Genomic DNA, 22,540 nt, shown 5'->3' on the forward strand with positions numbered 1-22,540 from the left:
AGATTCTAAAAAGTTCAGTGGTTCAGGTGGTAGCGCACCCACGTTGCGGAAAGGCGGTAAAGACGAGCAGAACGAGCGTTCACAGGCTCGCTATTAGTCCCCAGAAAGCATCGCTGATATGATGTAAGGCAGTGCCATTCGCTCACATTACATCAGTCACTGGACGGCTCCTGCTGAGAGCGGTCTCTGGGATATGGAAACGAGACAAAAACATTTTTTTATTTTATTTTAGTATACTACAGTGAAATGAATTAATATTGTCCTATTGAGTTCAATGATCGAAAGACAAGAAATGTTGCATTAAAAAAAATGTTGAAATGTATGTGAAATCTTATGGGACTTAACTGCTAAGGTCATCAGCCCCTAAGCCAGAGGTTCACAAACTGGGGGGCGCCCCCCCCTGGGGGGGGGGGGGGGCGTGATGATGTTGCAAGAGGGGTGCGGGTGGAGTTAGCGGTATAAACCTAATATTTCTTTTTAATATCGATATTTTAATAAAAATTAATGATAGATTATGGTGCTAAATGCAATCGTTTGGCGTCCCACTTCCCGCAATCCTATCGCAATAACCTATCCTAGAACATACAGCTTTTGAAGATCACGTTTAGAATGTCACACACAGAAACTCTCAAAATTACGAAGGCGATATGCGTTAATTCTAATATATCAGATTTGTAAACAACTTACTTCTGACAATTGGAAAACAGAAAAGTCAGGTATTAACCATTCCGTACATTTGTACACATGAACTGAACGTAATCATGTTATAACTTTTAGCCGTAGTAGGCTATGTTCATCAGAGTAATAATCACTTATACAGCGTAACTGCAAAAATGCCGTTTTATTACCCTGTCAACCCGCGGATCCCCATGTGATGCGATTACAGTGACTTTAATAGACTGTATATGCTTCATATGAACTGGCGGGTTCGTAATTTGAACGCCAGGGTTATGCCCTTTGTCACCAGTAAAATGTGCACGACGTGAATGCGAAACTAGTACAAGTGTTCGTTCTGAGCAGAGTACTTCACGCCGTTCTGGAAACATTGTCGTGAGTGCTAACAATGAAACATAACCCAGCTAGGTAGACAATGAAGTCCATTAGTGAGACTATTTTTTTTTTTTTTTCGAACGGTCAGTACTACAGCTCTTTCATTCGGATTACTTATCTGACAAAACAGTTATTTAGCTTCTGCCTTTTTGATATACGGCATAATTTCGTTTCAGATTGGTGTACGTTCTTTGCTGCGACAATGGCTTCTTTTGGTACGAGTACAGAGATAACTGCTTGGCACTGTGCACAGTTTCCAGCGATATGTGAGGTGTATCCATGACCTTACTTAATTACTGTGAAATTTGACCACCAATTCGTTGATGTTATCTCAAAACTTATAAGGTTTCGTTTATAAGTAACGAAAGATAGGGGCACGAAAACGATTTTCGCATAAAACCCCAGGCTGCACTGCTCAGAACAGCACCGCAGAACAGGTAGCAAATTCTTAGGGTGCCTGTGGGCTGTTTCCGCCCTAATCTGGGAAAAGCCCGTTTCTCCCAGCAAGAGCCCTGCTCGGTCACCAGGTCGCAGGCAGACAGTGCACTGACTACCTGCGCTGCGGCTGGGCTTCCCCGTTCTTCGCCCCACTCCTCACAGGCAGTCATCTGAGGTGCCGACAGACGACAGTAGCTTTCCTTTATTTCAGTTGTTTGCTTGCAGTTGTTGACACATCTGATGTATTGGATTTTGCTGAAATCGCGTTGAATCTTTCACAGTTGTGCCTCAGTAAAATCAGTGTTAGTGCGAAATTATACTGTTAACTTCTTGTTTCCTTTTTACTTCACCATGAGTGTCGTGAAAAGACGTAAATATAATGATGATTATATATATATATATATATATATATATATATATATATATATATATATATATGATTCTATACAAAAAATGGTGTTGACCAGCTGCAATGTGTTATTTGCTATGAGGTATTGAGCAATGATTCCATGAGACCTTCTCGTCTGGAACGCCATTTGTGGACAAAGCATGGTGCATTGAAAGAGAAGCCGAAGGAATTTTTTGCCGCAAAATGTGATAATTTGAAATCGATGAAGTTGGACACTGCTGGATCCTTCGCTCAGACATCAGAAAAGGTACTGGAAGCCTCGTATGAAGTTATCACTACTTATTTCAAGGACCAAGAAAAGTCATATTATCGGAGAGACACTAGTCAAACCCTGTTTGTTGAAAGCTGCTGATATTGTTCTTGGGTCAGAAAGTAAACAAAAACTTTCACAAATACCGCTTTCTGACAATACTGTGAAACGTCGGATTGATGATATCGCTGAAGACATACAAAATCAATTAGTTACGGCCGTCAAACAATCGTAGTTTTTCGTAATACAGTTAGACGAGAGTGCCGATGTTGCGAATTGTTGCCAACTGCTAGCTTTCGTTCGCTATATAGAAAATGAAGCAATTAAAGAAGAGTTGCTGTTCTCTACAGAGTTAGAGACAACTTCAAAATCAATTCATATGATGGCAGCCGTCTCTGAATTCTTTTGTAAAAATGAGTTATCATGGCCGAAACTGATAGGCGTATGCACAGACGGCGCCCCATCAGTGCTTGGATGTCGCTCAGGATTCGTGCAGATGGTCAGAGAAAAAAAACCCTAGTGTTACTGCTATCCACTGAGTAATACACCGTCAAGCATTGGCATCTAAGACACTTCCAAAGGAACTCAATGATGTCTTGAAATTGTGCATCAAAATCGTGAATCATATTAAAAAGAGTGCGTTAAATTCCAGGTTATTTACGGCTATTTGTGAAGACTTGGGAGCAGAGTATAAAACACTTTTATTTCATACAGAAGTAAGGTGGCTCTCAAAAGGAAATATGCTAGGAAGATTATTTGAACTTCGAGACGAAGTGATGCAGTTTTTGGAAAATAACAAACAAACTGAATTGTATGTGGAATTTAGAAAGCTCGGTGTTCATGTTGCATTGGTTTATCTGTCAGATATTTTCGAATCTTTAAACACATTGAATTTGAAATTACAAGGTGGAGAGTCAAACATAATTTTTCATCGGGATGCCATCAGAGCGTTTACTGATAAGTTGCAACTATGGAAACGTAAAATTTTAGCCTGCAATTATTCCTGCTTTCCCAGATTGTCTGGAATCTTGGAAGAAGCCCGATTTCACAACGATTTTAAGGATACTGATACTAAGAGTAAAATATTGAACCATTTGCAGCACCTCATTAATGAATTCGAACGATACTTCCCTGACAGTTGTTATGATAAAATTTATTATAGGTTAGCGACGGATCCATTTCACGATGACGTGGATGTGTTGCCAGACAGACTACAAGAGGAAGTCTTAGAAATTAAAAATGATTCTGCAGTGAAGTATGACTTTGAGAAGATGGATAAGCCTTTATTTTGGGTGAAATATCTCACGGTGTATCCCAGCACAGCAGAACAAGCACTGAAACTGTATTTACCATTTTCAAGCACTTATTTGTGCGAAAGAGCATTTTCAGAGGTAGTGGCGATAAAAAATAAGCTTAGAAGCAAAGTCAGTATTGATTTACGTTGCGCAGTTTCTACTATTCAGCCAAGAATTCAAAATCTTGTAAAAAATATGCAAGCTCATCCTTCACATTGATTTATTTGTTTGTTTCTTGCCATATGTGTGTGGAAATAATATTTTTATAATAAATACGTCACATTTTAAGAGAACTTGTTATTTTGCTCCTAACTATCCTTACATGTAGGTAATACTGTAAAATTATAAAAAATTATTTCGAAGAAACAATATAAAATAAACATAGTGAATCTGATTTAAATATAAATACTGCGTGTGATCCTTATGGATTCTGATGTTACGTGTGGTATGTTATTTCAACTAATAATAGTATTTCTTCTGGATGAAGACACAGCAAAATTTTATCCTAGATATGGCAAGCGAAGAGTAGTCCTAAAATCGTATACTGGTGAAGAAATGGTGTGCAGCAAGGGAAAGTAATCTAGGTAAGGAAGTTGTTTTATTCATATTTTTTAAAGTTCTGTGTAGTCTGCAAAATTATTTCGTAAAACGTATTTTTTATTTTTTGTCTGGTTCTGGGAACTGGGCCTTTGTCGCCGTTCGGTGACTGTCGTCGTTGACATAAATGCCAACCTATGCGCAATGACAATGGGGAGCGCTATAGGCAAACAAATTAGTGATGTTCGTCAACACCGTGACTGAGTGACTATTTTTGATAATGAGTGAAAGTAATAAGCTACGCTCAACTTAAAATAATGGCCCGCATCCACTAATCTGCAAAGGTCGCAACTATTTTTCCTTGTTTACCAAGGACTTTCTTTACTTTAGGAGTGGCTCATAATCACTAGACTAGACTGATGACGTAATAACTGCGACTCGATACATTAATAGCTCACCATGTTACATGACGTTACCATCACAAATTTTTCGCCGGCCGAAGTGGCCAAGCGGTTCTAGGCGCTGCAGTCTGGAACCGCGTGACCGCTACAGTCGCAGGTTCGAATCCTGCTTCGGGCATGAATGTGTGTGTTGTCCTTAGGTTAGTTAGGCGTAAGTAGTCCTAAGTTCTAGGGGACTGATGACCTCAGAAGTTAAGCCCCATAGTGCTCAGAGCCATTTGAACAAATCACAAATTTTTCAATAGTTTCTTGATAATAATAAAAATATTTTTTAAGGGGGGGGGGCACGGAAGTTTTCTTTTCGGCAGAAGGGGGGCGTGACAAACAAGAGTTTGGGAACCTCTGCCCTAAGCTTATACACTACTTAACCCAAATTATCCTAAGGACAAACACACACCCATGCCCGAGGGAGGAGTCGAACCTCCGCCGGGACCAGCCGCACAGTCCATGACTGCAGCGCCTGAGACCGCTCGGCTAATACCATGTTGCATTCAACTGACTGTCTCGATCACGTCATATTTTTCAGGAAGAATTGTTGGAAGAACACGAGTTGGGTTTCGCACGACCGATGTTTTCAGAAGCCTAGGTGGTTGAAGGTGAAGAGTTGATTCTGTCAGACAAAGCTGTGACAATATGTGCCACCCTTCTTTGTACATGTTGAACATCCCCTGTTAATCGTATTTGCTACAGATCCTACGCAGTTGAGAAGTGTTATAGGATGGGTCACACGAATGTTTTGTAATTAGTCTGCTTTCTAGACTGAGAGCATCTTCTCAATATACTATCAGTGAATCAAAGTCTGCCACCTGTTTTACCTACGACAGAGCCTATGTGACCATACTATTTCATCACCCTACTAATTCTCATACCCAAGTACGTACTTGTATCAGTTGACTGTGATTCACTGAAATGGTTCAAATGGCTCTGAGCACTATGGGACTTAACTTCTGAGGTCATAAGTCCCCTAGAACTTAAAACTACTTAAACCTAACTCACCTAAGGACAACACACACATCCATGCCTGAGGCAGGATTCGAACCTGCGACCGTAGCAGTTACGCGGTTCCGGACTGAAGCGCCTAGAACCGCTCGGCCACCGCGGCCGGCTGTGATTCACTGATACTGTAGTCAAGGGATCCTACATTTTTTCGTTTTGTGAAGTGCACAGTTTTACATTTCTGAAGATTTAAAACTCATTATAAATCTTCGCCCTGTTACAAATGATTTCAGGATATGAATTTATAGATATGCAGCTATTTTCACATATAATTCGTTATAGATAACTAACACATCTGCAAAAAATATGGGGTAACTAATAATGCTGTCTTCCAGATCGCCAGTATACAACATGAATAGCAAGGGTCCCAATACACCTGAGGCACACCTGAAGCTACTTCTACATCAGTTGAAGACGCTCCATCAAAAATACGAAGGACGTTTCGAAAGTAAGATTCGTCACTGTTTTTGAAATAGGAATGACGCATCCACAGAACGCCGAAGTTGAGAGTAGCAGCAGACTGACGTCCCCGATGTTATCGGAGTACGCGTCACGATGGCAGACAGACGTGTACCGACAATTTGGTCTTGTATGGAAGTACTTGCTGATATTCAGTAAGAATGGGCACGTGGGACTAGCGTGTCCGTTCACGAAAGCCTACAGACCGTGAATGGTGAAGAGGTCATGTCTCGTAAAATGGTTAGTCGCTGGTGTTGCATGTTCAAAGAAGAAAGGCAGTGTGTGGAGGATAAAGGTCGAAGTGGGCGTCCCTCGACATCCAAGAATAACAACAACACTGCTGGAGTACAGGTTTAGCGGACAGGCACATAACGGCGTCAGGCGTAGCGTCCATACTGCATACTGACTCTCACTAAACTCAAGTCCGACATTCGACCAAAGAGACCAGAGCTCGTGAGTGAAGGTGGTGTGCTGTTGGACAACCACACACAGCAAGGCTCACACAGAATCAGATTCGTCGTTTCGGATGGGAGAGACTAGATCAGGTGGCCTACAGCCCCGATCTTACCACATCGAACTTTCACCTGTTCCCTGAATTGAAAGCTGCATTCTCGGTATGACACTTCTAAATCAGTGCTACGATAGAGCAGACTGTGCGACAATTCATTGCTGCGCAAGGCACCGAGTTTGATCTGAGTGGTTTCTAAAAACTGATTGGAAGCTACAACAAGTGTTACAATGCCAATGGCGACTATGTCGAAAATCGCTGCTAGGTGTATAGTTAATGACGCCATGGTGTATTTGTTTTTGGCAATGAAGTGTCCTTATAAAAAACAATGACGAAACTTAATATCGGAACGTCCCTCTTAGAATGTAGCGTTCTCCCTACTCTGTAAAAAAATTACTGGTATCCCATATGACTGTACTTACACTGATAAGCATATCTGTGGTACTGCGCCAAATGCTTTTTGTGAATACGTACTGGATGTGCCTGCTTTGATCCATGGCTTTCAGGATGGCATGTGAGAAAATTGCTAGTTGGTTTTTGTGGTGTCACCGCCAGACACCACACTTGCTTGGTGGTAGCCTTTAAATCGGCCGCGGTCCATTAGTATACGCCGGACCCGCGTGTCGCCACTGTCAGTGATCGCAGACCGAGCGCCACCACACGGCAGGTCAAGAGTTGTACAGCCGACTTTGCAAGGAAAGGTTCGCTGACAAATACGCTCTCATTTGCCGAGACGATAGTTAGCAAAGCCTTCAGCTACATTTGCTACGACCTAGCAAGGCGCCGTATTCAATTGATATTTATTATGTGAAGCATGTATCATCAAGAGCGATGTTCTACAATTGTGGATTAAAGTTAAGTATTATATCAACTACTTACTTTATTTGCTACTATTAATTCCTTTAACTGTCCCAGACCTCACACCAGTCTGCGTGTAATTAAACGCGTGCATTTCGGCCTCCTCTAGAAAAACAGTGTTGGCTCTTCTGCCAACACTACAGTTTTCGTGTACATGTAGATGTGGATCTGTGACTGAATTCTGTCGTAAGCAGTGAGCCCTTTCGTTATGCCTCTTTTACTGCAGACTAAGGTGAGAATTCGGGGTAGGAAATGTGGCAGTTCTGAACTTGGCAGGAAACTTGTCAGCTAGTGGCGCACATCGAACGAGCTGTGTGGAGTCGTGACGCAGTGTGCTGCGACAGCGTGAGCTTCCGGCCAGAGCAGCAAGTGCTTTTCGCGGAACCTGCGTGGCTGGGACGGTGCGAGCACACGCAAACGGTTGCGGCAGACGCCGTGATTCACACGCTGGCTAGCTGACGCGCCACGCCTCTTGAGCTGGCCGCCAGCTGTGTTTTACGCAACCGCTGTCACCCAGCGCTACTCTGCCATTGTTTCGTTCACAGCGCTCTGCCCAGTTGTATGCTAAAGCTTCGGACGGGCCCGCCAGTTTTTCAGTGGGCAACGACAACTCTTACGCGCCCTACAGACCATACGTTTTGGTCAGCCCAACGAAGTCTGACACGGCAGCCAGACGCCAATTGTAGTGCCTTATTTTATTTGCTTATGTGAAAGACAGACGCGAGCGTGCCTCGAGTTTTATGGAAAGAAAAGAGAACCAGAATTGCGCTGATAACACTGCTAGACGCACGTAACGGTGTGCGTTCACTAGCGAGTAACTTCCCGTAAGTAACTTCTGCAAGCACTTGCGGATGTGTGTACATCACGACAAAAACTTGCGCAACTTTACTTCTGCAGGTCCCTTGGGCAAGTCAACCCAAGGAACTGGCTGCAAGTGCTTGCAGAAGTGTTTCCATTAGAGTTTCGTTGTGAGACACGCAACTGGAAGTTAACAGTATCTTGCTTAAAAATCAGAGCAGGCGCCGCTGTTCTATTATTATTAATGAAGAAAAATCGCGACGAAAAACAAAAAGTTAAGAAGAAAGAAATGTTTCGGTGAAGAAATGGATACATAGGCGCACATATTCAAGTTCTCAAGAAACACTATTGAATGTAGTAAAACCAGAGGACTCCGCTCAGATTAAAAACTTTCTGAGAATGTTGTACGCAGCTTTCGAATATATCTTATCTATTTCACAATAAAATATACGGAAACAGAATAGAAAAATGCTGCAAGCTGTATCGGCGTTACTAAACCTCGAACCCGGTTCATCGAGCAAGATCTAGTTACAGGTTGCCTATCTTCAGTTTGCAGGAGCAACAAAAATTTAATTTTCGGTATTTCATATAATTACTGAACAAATTTAAAAATTTGAAATGCTGTCATAAGCTACTCATTAAGAGATACAACAATATGCCAAACGTTTAACGCAATAAGTAAAGTATAAAATGGCTCTGAGCACTATGGGACTTACCATCTGAGGTCCACCACACTACTTAAACTTAACTAACCTAAGGACATCACACACGTCCATGCCCGAGGCAGGATTTGAACCGGCGACTGTAGCAGCAGCGCGGTTCCGGACTGAAACTCCTAGAACTGCTCGGCCACAACCGCCGGCTAAGTGAAGTATAAAAGTTAGAAACTGTTTATACAGTGCATTACGTATATAAGTGCAGATATTGTGATGATTGGTACCTTAATATGTACCCATTTTAGTGTGTTAGTTATATTTGCTCTGAGTCTGTCTTCCCGTAAAAGCAACACGTAATGTACTAACTTATCTTTTCTGCACGTTCGTAATTACACCTCTAAGCTGACTACGTCTGTCAGTATAGATCACCCGTTTTGCGTCAATGTGTCCACACTTCAAGATCTTACCGGCTGCCCAGGGGAATATAAGCATTAATGGCTGGCTCTTGCCACATGTACTTTGAGGTGTTAACCAACCCAAAAACATACTGTCCCTAATAGTTATAATTATTAGTCTGCAAATGAAGTAAATACTTATGTAATGGTGTTCAGTACACTGTCCTCAGTCACCAATAAAAATATCTGCGCTTACACCCCAACGCCCTATATGTCTTGAGGAGAGTAACCCATGGCAGCAAATTCACACACACTATATTCATCTGATATTTGAGAATGGGAGCACTTAGCAACTTCCAAAAACCTGACATTTAATTTCAAACTCTACGAAACGTTTTATCGCTGTCAACCCCTTCCCCCCCCCCCCCCCCAAAAAAAAAACAATGAAAGGAAAACAATTTATCGCTTACTACAGTTTATCCCACCACTGTCTGGGTGTCTTCAGACACGTCTTTGCAAGTCATTGGGGTCCAGTCGAAGAAGGATTCAATAATGAAGACAATGAAATTCCATGTCTAAGACGTTTCTGGAGATGCCCTGGACAGCGGTGGGATACCAACCAGATTGGCGCTCGCCATACGTCCCGACAATCAGGGGTGATGGTCTGGGGAGCCATTTCTGTTCATAGCAGAGCCCCCTTGGTTGTCATCCGCGCCACCCTTACAGCGGAGCGGTAAGTGACGATATTCTACACTGCGTCTTTTTTTTTTTTTTTGGGATGACAAGCCATCATGGACTTGAGAATGTTTGGAGGATTATGGGAAGGGCCCTCCAAGTGTCTCGGCATTTTGACGATCTAACACGCCAATAAGACAGAATCTGGCACGATATCTCTCAGGAAGACGTCCAACAACGCTATCAATCAACGCCAAGCCGAATAACTACTTGTATTATGGCCAAAGGTGGAGTATCGGGTTATTTATTTGCTCAATTTCTGAAGCTCTCTCTGGAGGATAAATGTCTGTCCCCTTAGTTGGGGGGAGGAAAAAAAAAGTGGTCAGCGCGTCTAACAGCTATGAAGCCGGCTCGGGTTCGGTTCCCGACCGGGGCGGAGGAAATTTTCTCTGCTCGAAGACTGGTGTTGTGTTGTGCTTATCATCATATCATCATCATCGACACGCAAGTCGCCTACTGTGGCGTCAACGTACCTCCAAAAAACTGTAGGCTTTAAACTAGCAGACTCCAGGGCCTTCTCCTCGAAATCCTCGATAAATACACGACACCTTTGTAGTGTGGCCCCATGGCGAGGACAAATTGCAGGACTTCTTAAACCATCTGAATTCCATCCATGGACAAATTCAGTTTACAATGGAAGTGGAAAACGAGGGATGTCTTCCATTTTTGGATGTCTTGGTTCGGCGTAAAGAAGATGGCCCTCTGGGTCATGCAGTATATCGGAAACCGACCCATACGGACTTATATTTACATGCAAATAGCTGTCACCATCCTTCGCAGACGAGTAGTGTTCTAAGAACTTTGGTACACCGAGCACACGTCATATCTGATGAAAGTAGTTTAAAAGACGAACTTTTACATTTGAAGAGAGTTTTTGAGGACAACGGGTATTCTCCACAACAGATACGTAAGGCACTACAAATAAAACCTAAGGTGTCCGTAAGGAATGCAGAAGATGACGAGGAAACATTTAAATCCATGGCTGTCCTGCCGTATGTGGGAAGCCTTTCATCCAAAATAGGACGGATCCTCACTAAACATAAAGTAAAAGTGATTTTTCGTCCACCGGCGAAGACGGCTGCACTCCTGGGTTCCGTTAAAGGTGACTTACTACTCCGCAAACCTGGAGTTTACAAGATACCATGTGAATGTGGCCTTTCATATATCGGACAAACGAATCGTACAGTCCAAGAGAGGTGTACGGAACATCGCAGGTACACTCGGCTCTTACAACCCAGTAAATCGGGTGTGGCAGAGCATTGTATTGATTCTGGTCACTCTATGGTATATGAAAATGTCGAAATTCTGACTTCTGTGTCATCTTTCTGGGACTCCGTAGTAAAAGAGGCCATTGAAATCCGCTTGGCGAAGAATTTAATTAATAGAGACAGCGGTTTCACATTAGATAAATCATGGAATCCGGCACTTTCAATATTGAACTTACAAAGACGTCGCTACAGTTCAGCTCCCAGTAATACATCGATCTCCCAGCATGGATCGAATGCGCAGCCACAGACGTAACTCATGCATATGTTACGTCTTTGCCGCCGATCAACATCACTGGCGCCTTGTTCATCTGTGGCCGCATGCGCAGTGGCGCGGTCCGCGAGTTTAAAAGGATGGAGCGAGCGCTGGAGCGTCAGTCGTACGGCTCTCTCTGAAGATGGCTGAAAGATATACAGCCGAAATATTAGAAGAAGAAGCAGAATTTATGCGGCTGCATTCCCGAAATTTAATGGAGCAGTCTTTGCGCCGCGAAAACCTGAAGATTCACATTGTAATCATTTGTTTGTACATGTACATCACATCTATAAATTTCCGTCCCATCGGACAATTCCTTCGTTGCGCATTGTTGTGGTTTCTTTAAATTTTTTTAGTATATTTAACACATTAACTCAGTTACGAAGTAGGCCTAATCAGGGTCTTGAAGCTGTTTTGCACATGTGAGGTCGCGGGTGGAGCTTTACTAACAGTCTCCAGTTTCCTTTACGCCGATGCCGCATTAGCTTCAGATTTATTTTTTTTTTTGCCTCCACTTTTGCTGTTAGTTTGTCGAAAGCTTTATTCTCCGTATTCTTACTGCTATAATACTTATCTGATTCATTCCACAAACAAGGGAAACCTTTATATTCAAAATATATAGTTTTGTTCCCAAAGCTTTATCCTGGACGAAATTAACTATTTGTAAAATTGTAAGTCCCGAGCAGAGAGATTATTTTCTGGAATTGAATTACTCGAAATCTATACAAAATAAAGGAAAGAATTTTATAAACCGTACGTTATCTGCAAGACGCAGGCATAAAACTGCGAAGCACACACAAACACTGTAGATTGTAAAGTCACACATGTTTAAAAAATTGTATCCTTTAGATTTCATTCTCTTAATTAAACCTTAATAAAAATTAATATTCAGTTTTTAAGTATAAAGAAGTAGAAAGTTGTCATCTTTTTATTTTGAATGACCATGTAAAGTAAAAATGTCAACGTTAATTCATTTGTAAATCAGTGGATTAAATTTAACCAGAAATATATGATATTCCAATACGACACGGCATGGTGTAGACTTTTGCGCCTACATTTAACAAAAAAGAATAGTCTTGGGCAGAGCCCACAGGGCAACACTCTCATAAGCCGGTACACTACCCAAAAAGCCGAAAGACATAGATCAGTTAGAAGAAACAGATGAATCCAAATGCATAGAAAATGTTAAATTTCGTCAGCTGAAAACTGAACATTATATTTTGTAATGTGAGAATAAATATTTTTGTGTAAATATTTCCTAGGCGCCCACCTTTCTCCGTATCGCAAATGTTTTTACATTAACAATTCCACGGTGTCAGCGACTGTTTGAATAGTGTGTTATCCGTCGTATTAGAAAGTTTCTGAGATCAAACCCGATGATTTTTTAAAATTCTAAGCTCAAAAAACCGAATCACACCGTGTCACATAAGAGCTTGGCCTGTTACCGAGAAAATTTAGTCCCCCGACTTTTTTTTTAGCGTCTGGAAATTCAGACAGGAGCATTCATTCTTGAATGCCACACCACGTTTTGTGTCTACTCGTACATTCCCCTATTAGCAAACTTACATTCTCGTCCCACCATTCCATCGCTCGCGCAATTCCGTTCTGTACAAAAGCAATTCGCGCGAAAAACAGGAGACTGCGAAAGCTAATGATCTGTATGCTTTTCACACCGAGGCGAGTGCCGAAGCTGGGGGCACACGAACTTCTTAGATAATCTGCCAAAAGAACGGAACGCCAGCAAGTATCCGTGAACGTCAACCGAACGCGATCGAATACTCTTCGCTCGTGCTCCCATCCATACCTTTGCAACCGATAGAAAAACTCTCTAAGCCAGATGGTTGTTCGAATTTACAGAATCGACAGAAATAGAAGCATATTCACTGGTATTGAATTCTTTCTGAACGTTACCAATTTTAGCTAGCAGACGAAACAGTACTTAAAAGCATCTGGCATGTGAACAGATTTTTTAAATTTTAGTTACATAGAACATTTCTGCGATCGTTAACTAAGCATGTCATCACTTTTGTACTTGTAGACATCGACGCACTAAAATTAGTGTCCTCTGCTAGCTAACGATGTCAGCGACCAAAAATCAATTAATAATGGTTGGTAACAATCGATTTCTATCGACTGAAATGTTCCTATCACTCCCCTCGCAGGCAGTTTTTCTAGAGTGTGCGTACACTAGTTGCTTGGTCTTTCGTCACGTACGAATCACACGAATTTATTGGTATCGTTGCCGATGGGATGTTAAACTCGTATCTTACTTATTTCCCTCGTCGTTGCATGTGTCTTCACCCAATTTTAGAAGCATGTTCTCACAACAGTGTGCTTTATCGATAACATATCCCTTCATTTTGTATTCGTCCCCATTTTCACATGCTTATGCTGTTCAAATGTTCTTTATCCGCATGTACTGCTCCCTGACGTACGTGCTCAAGGCTCACATAAATCCCTGTTGTTCTTCAGGAAATTCCTCATTTTAGTCAAGTCCATATTCCAGTTGTAATATTTTACTACTTACTCTCTCTGCGCCCGCAAGTGTAAGGAATTATTCATGGACTACCTAATCGTAGCCTTAAACACAGCCTTGAAAAAAACTGTGACGAATGACAGTAACCACGCCGGCCAACAAACAGTTTAACAGCAATACAAACCGACGGGCTCCTATCAACACCAGAACACGGCAACACAGCGCGTAAAGGCCTGGGAAGAAGGTTGCACTACGAGGCACACCTCTATACCATGAATTCCCAAACTGTGTTCTGCGGAACAAATATGTGTCCGCAGGAGGCGAATAATGCTCCGCGAAATACTATTCGTAACGTGGCATTTTTATAGTATTAAATCATGTTATGATTTCTGTATTATTAGCTATGTTTTAAAATTGAAGTAATCACTGAATAAAACAAGTTTTTCTCACTTTTTAAAATGTTATTATCCTTCGAAATAAAGAAGGCATTCCATCAACGTACCAGGATTATCACAGTGTTTCGTCATAGAAAAAGTTTCGGAACCCCTGCTCTACACGGAATCGGCTTCTCACGAACACCCATCCACAATGGAACACTGTCCGCCAACGGACAGATACTGAACATGGAATTTGAAAGACTGCTCATAAATGAAATCGACACAACATGTTCATTTTTTGAGATCTCTTTGATTATCCCTTTTATGTCACCACTGTCTCGGAACATTTCCAATGCATAATTAACTATAAAAGTTATAAGATGATTATGAAAGCTAAAAAAATGCTCCAGTGGTTAGCGTTTAGCCTAGTGACGTGGTGGTTCCGGGTTTGTTTCCCAGTGACCATCTCAAATATTTATTTGGTGGAATGGTCTGGAAGGAGATCCACCCTGCCTCATGAGGCCGAAAGAAGAGCTGCTGCAACATAAAAGCAGTGAAACTGATGCACAATTCGCCGAAGTAGCGTCACGTCGGATAAAAAACACCGTTACACTGCGTCATGCTCGTCACATTTTGTAGCGTGTTTATTTGGGTTCCACTGACTTCCCCCGTCGTTTTATACGCGTGAAACGCATTCCTCTATGTATTTAGGGAAGTATCACTGATAAATCGGATAAAGTGAACGCATTCTAACTTCGAGGAACACGTCAAATATGTGAATATCTCGCATTACGAGGGCAAAAGCGAGATTTCTTAGAACAACAGTCGCGTCTGCTAAGAGCTCCTCACACAGGAGGTGGTCGCGGTCAGCGACCTCGAAGGATTTCGGCAGCAGTGGTGGGGCGTCTCGAGGAAGCGTACGGCGGGCCTGCATTTCAGCGCCTACAGCCCCACACACAGATGGCAAGAATATTATGAAGCGTCGATAAAGCGCATCATTAACATCGATGCTGACGCTAAATTGAAAGTGAAATGACGACATTTTCAAAACACCCAAAAATGCGAGTGATTCTTACTCGAATAAACAATTATTTAAATTTGTCATAGAAGATGAAAATGATGCTTTTTTCACAGACGAGTTTTGTCAACAAAGTTGTTTAATTTTGATAACAAAACGTTTTATGATTTTCACTGCTTTCAAATGAAAGAAAATTAATAGAATTGGTTATTTATTTACTTATTTATTCCAATAAGCATTTAAAGAGGACACGATAAATCAACTTTGTTTTGTGTTTAATTTTCGTTGCTTCCAGACTTCCTCTCTCCTCTTCTACATGGCGGACAAGCTGCGACCTGGAAAATGGTACGAAAGTTTCGTTCCCTAGGCGCATGGCACCGCCTACTGGTGCATGTACGGCGCCATAGATCGAGGATGTGAGAAGAACAGCAGGTAATTACATTCCAAAACTAGAACAATGGATGGCTAAATGGCCTCTAAAGCCGAATCCAACGAAAAGTCAAGTGCTACTGTTCAGATACCAAATCTCACACACAAGACTCAAGACAAAAACCTAAATGTAACACTTTGGCAACAAAGAGAGCAACTAATAGAAAGTGCCAAGTACCTGACAGTCGTATCAGACAACAATCTTTCTTGGAAACTGCGCACAGACGCAACCACCAGCAAAGCAAAACAGAGAATGAATCTAGTCAAAATGCTACGATCACGATGCGGAGGCGCCAGCCTAGAATCTGTGATCCATAAATATCAAGCCTTAGTACAGGCTCTATTGGAATATGGCGCTTGTCTCTGGTCAGCATTCCAGTATGACAGAGAAGCGTCAATCGACCGCCGGAACTTAAGGATAGCTGGAAGACTGCACCACGCCACAGCAAATGACCCTATGTGCGACGATACAAACATTCAGCAATTGAGCAGTAACCATAAAATTACGACACCGAAAGAAACAAATACAAACCAGGACTTAACACATTCACATATGATAATAGCTAATAGAAAGAATAATACGACCAAAAGCCATCCCGACTAAGGCTTGCACTGGTTGTCTCCGTCAGTTATAAGGTGAATACCTGGATGTGGAATTCCGCCAGGCAGAGCTAAGAGGCAAATGCAATGGTCTGAACCAAACAGAGGATGACACTAAGGAACGTTTCAGACTAAACATAAAGTGAACTCTCAGCAAGACGAAGAAAACCCCGGTACGGTATAATCCTCCTCTTCGTTCGGTATCAGCCGTGCGGGGTAGCGTAAAAGGTAGTGCTGGATCAATACCAATTACGTTGGGAACGGAAACGGAGGGCTAAATTCAGACCTACAGCCGTTCATTTGGGTTCCATGCTACACGTTTTACAAGCATGCCAAAATCATTGGTCCGAGTTGACTGCACCTTCCGCACTATACCCACAATGTTAAATGGAAGTTTAGTTGGTTCGTAGACAATCATTGTTAGGTATTAGCGAGAATTCTATAACGAACATATCCCGTACTAGGATTTCAGAGAGAGAGAGAGAGAGAAAGAAAGAGAGAGAGAGAGAGAGAGGGGGGGGGGGGGGGAGGACACGTGGCCCCTCTTGCCCACCCCCCCTCCACCCCCAGGTCCCGCAAACACTCCACCCCGGAGGACTCAATGGGAACAAACGAGATACGAACCACATATCTTCGCATTACTTAACCACAAGAACCACCAATTACTTTATTGTTAGTTATGAAATTATATAATTTGAGGAGCAGAATTTTTAGATCGACTAGTACATACGTTTTGTTAATTGACCCACACTCATCAATAACCATCATTTTGATTTTGTTTGCGTTCATTCAGTTTCTTACTCATTGCTAATAATATTAAGTTGGTGCATCAGTTGGCAACGTTTTTCAATAAGTTTAATAAACACAAAGATACAAATAACAGAGACTTTAGTCGTCAATAATATATTCTCCTTCACTTTTTTCAACATTCTGGCAAAGCTGAAGTAGCTTTTCGATTCCACAACTGTAGAAATCATGTGGTTTTAAGGCGAAGAAGTTGTCGAGTCATGTTTGGAGCGAATTTTCACCCGGAAAGAAATGTCCTTGAAGACTGTTCGATAAAGAGCGAAAAAGGCGAAAATCTGAGGGTGCAAGATCAGGTGAATAAGGAGGGAGCGGAATGACTTCCCAACCCAGCCCCTGTGTAATGTTTTTGTCAGTCTAGCGGAATGCAGGCGGGTGCTATCGTGGAATAGCATCACTTCCCACAGACTTCCTGGTCGTTGTTCTTGGATTGCGTCTGCAAGACGTCTCATTTGTTGACAATAAATGCGAGCAGTGATGGTTACACCTCGGGGAAGCATATCGTAGTACCCCACACCGTCGCTGTTCCACCGGATGCATAACATTATCTTTTGTGGATGCGTGCAGATCTTTGTACGGGGAGTTGCTGCTTTGTTTGAGCTAAACCATTATTTCTTTTCATTGTGTTAGCATAAAGACGCTATTACTCGTCACCAGTAACGATGTAGGATAGGAATGGTCGGCTTTGTTCACCAGGCAACTGATGACGAGCAGGAAGAGATGTATGTACACATGGGAAGCCTCTGATTTGTGTGATTTCGACTAAGAATATGTGGTACCCACATACCCGAATTTTGAACCTACCCCATTGCTTGCAAACGTCGCAGGATGGTGGTATGACCATAGTTTATAATATTTGCCACTGATGTAGATCACTGTGGATTAATGCGCTTAAACGATCTTCGTCAAACCCTGAAGGTCTTCCTGAACGTGGGGAGTCACTAATGTCAAAACGATCCTCATTAAAACGAGAAAACCGTTTCTTGTCGTGCTCTGTCCAATGGCATTATTCCCAGTCACGACGCAAAGGTTTCCGACTGCCTCCCCTGATGTCAACCCTCTCTTGAACTCAAACAGAAGAATATCTCGGCAATGTTCCGATTTCTTCACTTGGCACTTTTGTAGCGCCCACAGCTCCACACAGTATCTCCAAATGGCAAAATGACAATATGTAAACTCAAATAGCAACAGTGTACTACAGATAAAACATGACAGTCCATAAATATACCCATAGCAACCGGAATACCAACTTGCAATACAAAAACGCTACGAACTTACGCACCGACCTAATAGTTCTCTTTCCACTTGCTGCGTACGCTGTCTGCGATGTCTTTGAAGAGGCCACAGGTTTAAATTGGAGCAGTATTTCAAGCAGAAAGCGCAACGCCACTGACCTCGCAGGTCGGTAAATCTCCGTGGGAAAGACCATCGCAGTCGTGCTGTTCAGTGGGTTTGTCGCCTGGCGAAACTAAGTAAAGCGGTCATGTTCCGCAGAGAGAGCCTCGCTGTTTCCTCTAGCGGAAGTGCGCTGTCCGGTGTCATCGTATACGCTCTGTGCGTCCACTCACTCGTCGCTAGCAGATCCCTAATGCCCCTTTTACAAAAGCGACTTGCTTGTCTCAACCACCTATTCGTGAAGACTGTTTACTACACCGGCCCTCGCGTATCATTCCTGCACTGACAAGTGAGACTCGCTCTGTTTACGGATCGGCATCAAAATTGGGTGTGTATGTTCATCGCGAGAGGAGGGACCAACGAGCGAGTTGGCGCAACGGTTAGCACACTGCATTCGGGAGGACGACGGTTCAAACCCGCGTCCAGCCATACTGTCGTAGGAACATCCGCAACTGAGCATTATACCAGAGACTGAAAATATCGCTACATTTTAAGGACGTACGTCCTGTACTAGTGCACCGCGGCGTTCGGGGTCACAGCTCGAACTAATAGCACCTGAAGATGGGCGTATAAGATCCCGAAACAGGTCGTCTTCTAAATAAAACAACCTTACAACTGTAGCGGTATTTTCAACCTCTGGTATCCTGATTTGGGTTTTCCATGATTTCCCTAAATCGCTTTAGGCAAATGCTGGGATAGTTCTTTTGAAAGGGCACGACTAACTTCCTCCCCCATCCTTCCCTAATCCGATGCGACCGATGACACTACTGTTTGACCCCCTCCCCCGAATCAACCAACCAACTATGAGGCACCGTCCTTCTTACACAAAGATAGAATATATTGACAGAAATTCTGGAGCTCGCAGTTGTAGAAGAGTTTATTAATGTCTAAATCAAAATCAATAGTGCTGAAACCGAAGGAAATGTGTCGTCAAAAAATCAACATTATTTGCTCGTGAAACTACATACATACCATCATATCAAATAATATTTACACTGAAGTACCAAAGAAATGACCGAGCGAGATGGCGCAGTGGTTAGCACACTGGACTTGCATTCAGGAGGACGACGGTTCAATCCCGCGTCCGACCATCCTGATTTAGGTTTTCAGTGATTTCCCTAAATCGTTCCAGGCTAATGCTGGGATGGCTCCTTTGAAAGGGCACGGCCGATTTCCTTCCCCGTCCTTCCCTAAGCCAATGAGACCGATGATCTTGCAGTTTGGTCTCTTCCCCCAAACAACCCAACCCAAACCAAAGAAACTGGTATGGGCATGCGTATTCAGATATAGAGATATGTAAACAGGCTGAATACGGCATCTCCGAGGTAGCGATGAAGTGGGAATTTTCTCGTTCGACATTTCACGAGTGTGCTGTGAATATCAGGAATCCGGTAAAACATCAAATCTCCGACATCGCTACGGCCGGAAAAAGATCCTGCAGGAACGGGACCAACGACGACTGAAGAGAATCGTTCAATGTGACGGAGGTGCAACCCTTCCGCAAATTGCGGCAGATTTCAAAGCTGGGCCATTAACAAGCGTCAGCGTGCGAACCATTCAACGAAATATCATCAATATCGGCTTTCGGAGCCGAAGGCCCCCTCGTGTATCCTTGATGACTGCATGACACAAAGCTTTACGCCTCGCCTGGGCCAGTCAACACCGGTATTGGATTGTTGACGACTGGAAACATGTTGCCTAGTCGGTCGAGCGGATGAACGTGGACGCGTATAGACAACCTCATGAATTCATGGACCCTGGGCCTATCGACACTGGACTGTTGATAAATGGAAATATGTTGCCTGGTCGGACGAGTCTCGTTTCAAATTGTATCGAGAGGATGGACGTGTACGGATATGGAGACAACCTCATGAATCCATGGACCCTGCCTGTCAGCAGGGGACTGTGACGGCGTGGGGCGTGAGCGATTGGAGTGACACAGGACCCCTGATACGTCTAGATACGACTCTGACAGATGACACGTACGTAAGCATCCTGTCTAATCTCCTGCGTCCATTCATGTCCATTGTGCATTCCGACGGACTTGGATAATTCCAGCAGGAGAATGCGACGTCCCACACGTCCACAATTGCTACAGAGTGGCTCCAGGAACACTGTTCTGAGTTTAAACACTTCCTCTGGCCAACAAACTCCCTAGACATGAACATTATGGAGCATATCTGGGATGGTCTAGCAACGTACTCTTACGGATTTACGGACAGCCCTGCAGGATTCATATTGTCATTTCCCTCCAGCACTACTTCAGACGTCAGTCGAGTCCATACCACGTCGTGTTGCCGCACTTTTGCGTGCTCGCGGGGGCCCTACATGAGATTGAGCAGGTGTACCAGTTTCTTTGGCTCTTCACTGTATAAGAACAAAACATTTTTTTACCTCATTCTTTGTGTTTTGTTTTATTTTCAAGTGCCAATAACGCTTAGACGCAGGGTGTCCCAAACTGTGAATAAGTGGCCTGAGAAAATCTGTTATTGACATGGTGTTTTCTTTCTCTCGACGTATTGACGATACTAACTTCGAGAGGTGGTTCAGTAAGTAATGGAACACATTTTTCTTTTGAAAGCAGGTTGGTTTTATTCAGGACTCCAATACCATATTATTCTCCACTCTTTTGGCTACAAAAACCTGTTTTTCAACACAATCTCCGTTCAATGCGACGGCCTTACGCCACCTTACTTGGATGGCCTGTACCCCGCACTGGTCGACGTCGGAGCCAACGTATTGCCGCATAAGTAAACTCGCCTTCATCATCGCTCTATTTCCCGTGTAGTGCGTCCTTCACTGTGCCAGTCAGATGGGAATCGGAAGGTGCGAGTCCAGGACTACTCCGGCGCGCAGGTTTGTGTCGGCTTCGCGTTGACGCGGAGAAGGAGAAGATCGTTTGCATTTCTTGTGGCGGCGAACACGGTGAAGTAGTTTCTCCAATTTCCTGAAGGTAAGAACATTACACTTCAGAGTTTATCGTTGAACCATGAGGCGAACTTCAAACTGAATAATCCCTTCAGAGAGTCAAGAAGTCCGTCGCCATCACTTTACTAGCTGAGGGTGCGGCTTTGAACTCTTCTTCGGAGGAAAGGTGATGTGCCACGACTCCATGGGTTACCGTTTTTGTTTCCGATTCGAAGTGATGAACCCATGTTTCATCGCCTGTGACGATGTTCGACAAAAAAAGTATCACTATCAGCCTCGTACCGCGTCAGTAGTTCCGCACAGATAGTCCTTCGTTGCTCTTTATGGTCTTCTGTCAGACGACGAGAAACCCCGGGATATATACCTTTGAGCACCCCAAAAGGTGCACGAGTGTTTCAGCACTACCAACAGAGGCGTCCAATTGAGCAGCGAGGTGAGGTGTTTGTGACCTGCCGAACACCTATAATCAGAGTGTCCGCACGTTCCAACAGTGCAGAATTCACAACTGTCTGGTGATCGGACAGGTTTGCGCTACCTTGTTGCGATGATGACAAAAGACTCGCCAAGCGCCTCGCCGTGCTTTTGTTCACTGCCAGCTCTACGTACACATTCTTCAGGCGCCTATGAAAATCTGCAATGCTCTGGTTTTCCGCGAAAAGAAGCTCAATGACAGCTCTCTGTTTGGAACGCATCTCCATTACAAACGCCATTTTGAAGGCTATGCAAATTCTGCATTTTTTTCAGTCGAAAGTGGCCGAGAAATGTGTTGCATTACTTATTGAACGCCCCACATAGTTTCTTAAAATTTTATGACTTAAAATTTTACTGACGTTCTGAACAAACACTGTTTTCAGCGAAGTTCCAGGATTTTAAAATTTTTCCGTCAGAGGAAAAATTTGAGATCTCCTAATGTAGAGCTACTTTCACCCTACAATAGAGCTGACGTTCAATTTTCATTAAAATGGTATTTTGTATATTTTGTTCTTCAGAATGAGATTTTCACTCTGCAGCGGAGTGTGTGCTGATATGAAACTTCCTGGCAGATCAAAACTGTATGCCGGACCGAAACTCGAACTCGGGACCTTTGCCTGTCGCGGGCAAGTGCTCTATCATCGGAGCTACCCAAGCACGACTCACGCCCCGTCCT

The sequence above is a fragment of the Schistocerca piceifrons genome, chromosome 6 (assembly GCF_021461385.2).
Source record: "Schistocerca piceifrons isolate TAMUIC-IGC-003096 chromosome 6, iqSchPice1.1, whole genome shotgun sequence".
Taxonomy (NCBI): Eukaryota; Metazoa; Arthropoda; class Insecta; order Orthoptera; family Acrididae; genus Schistocerca; species Schistocerca piceifrons.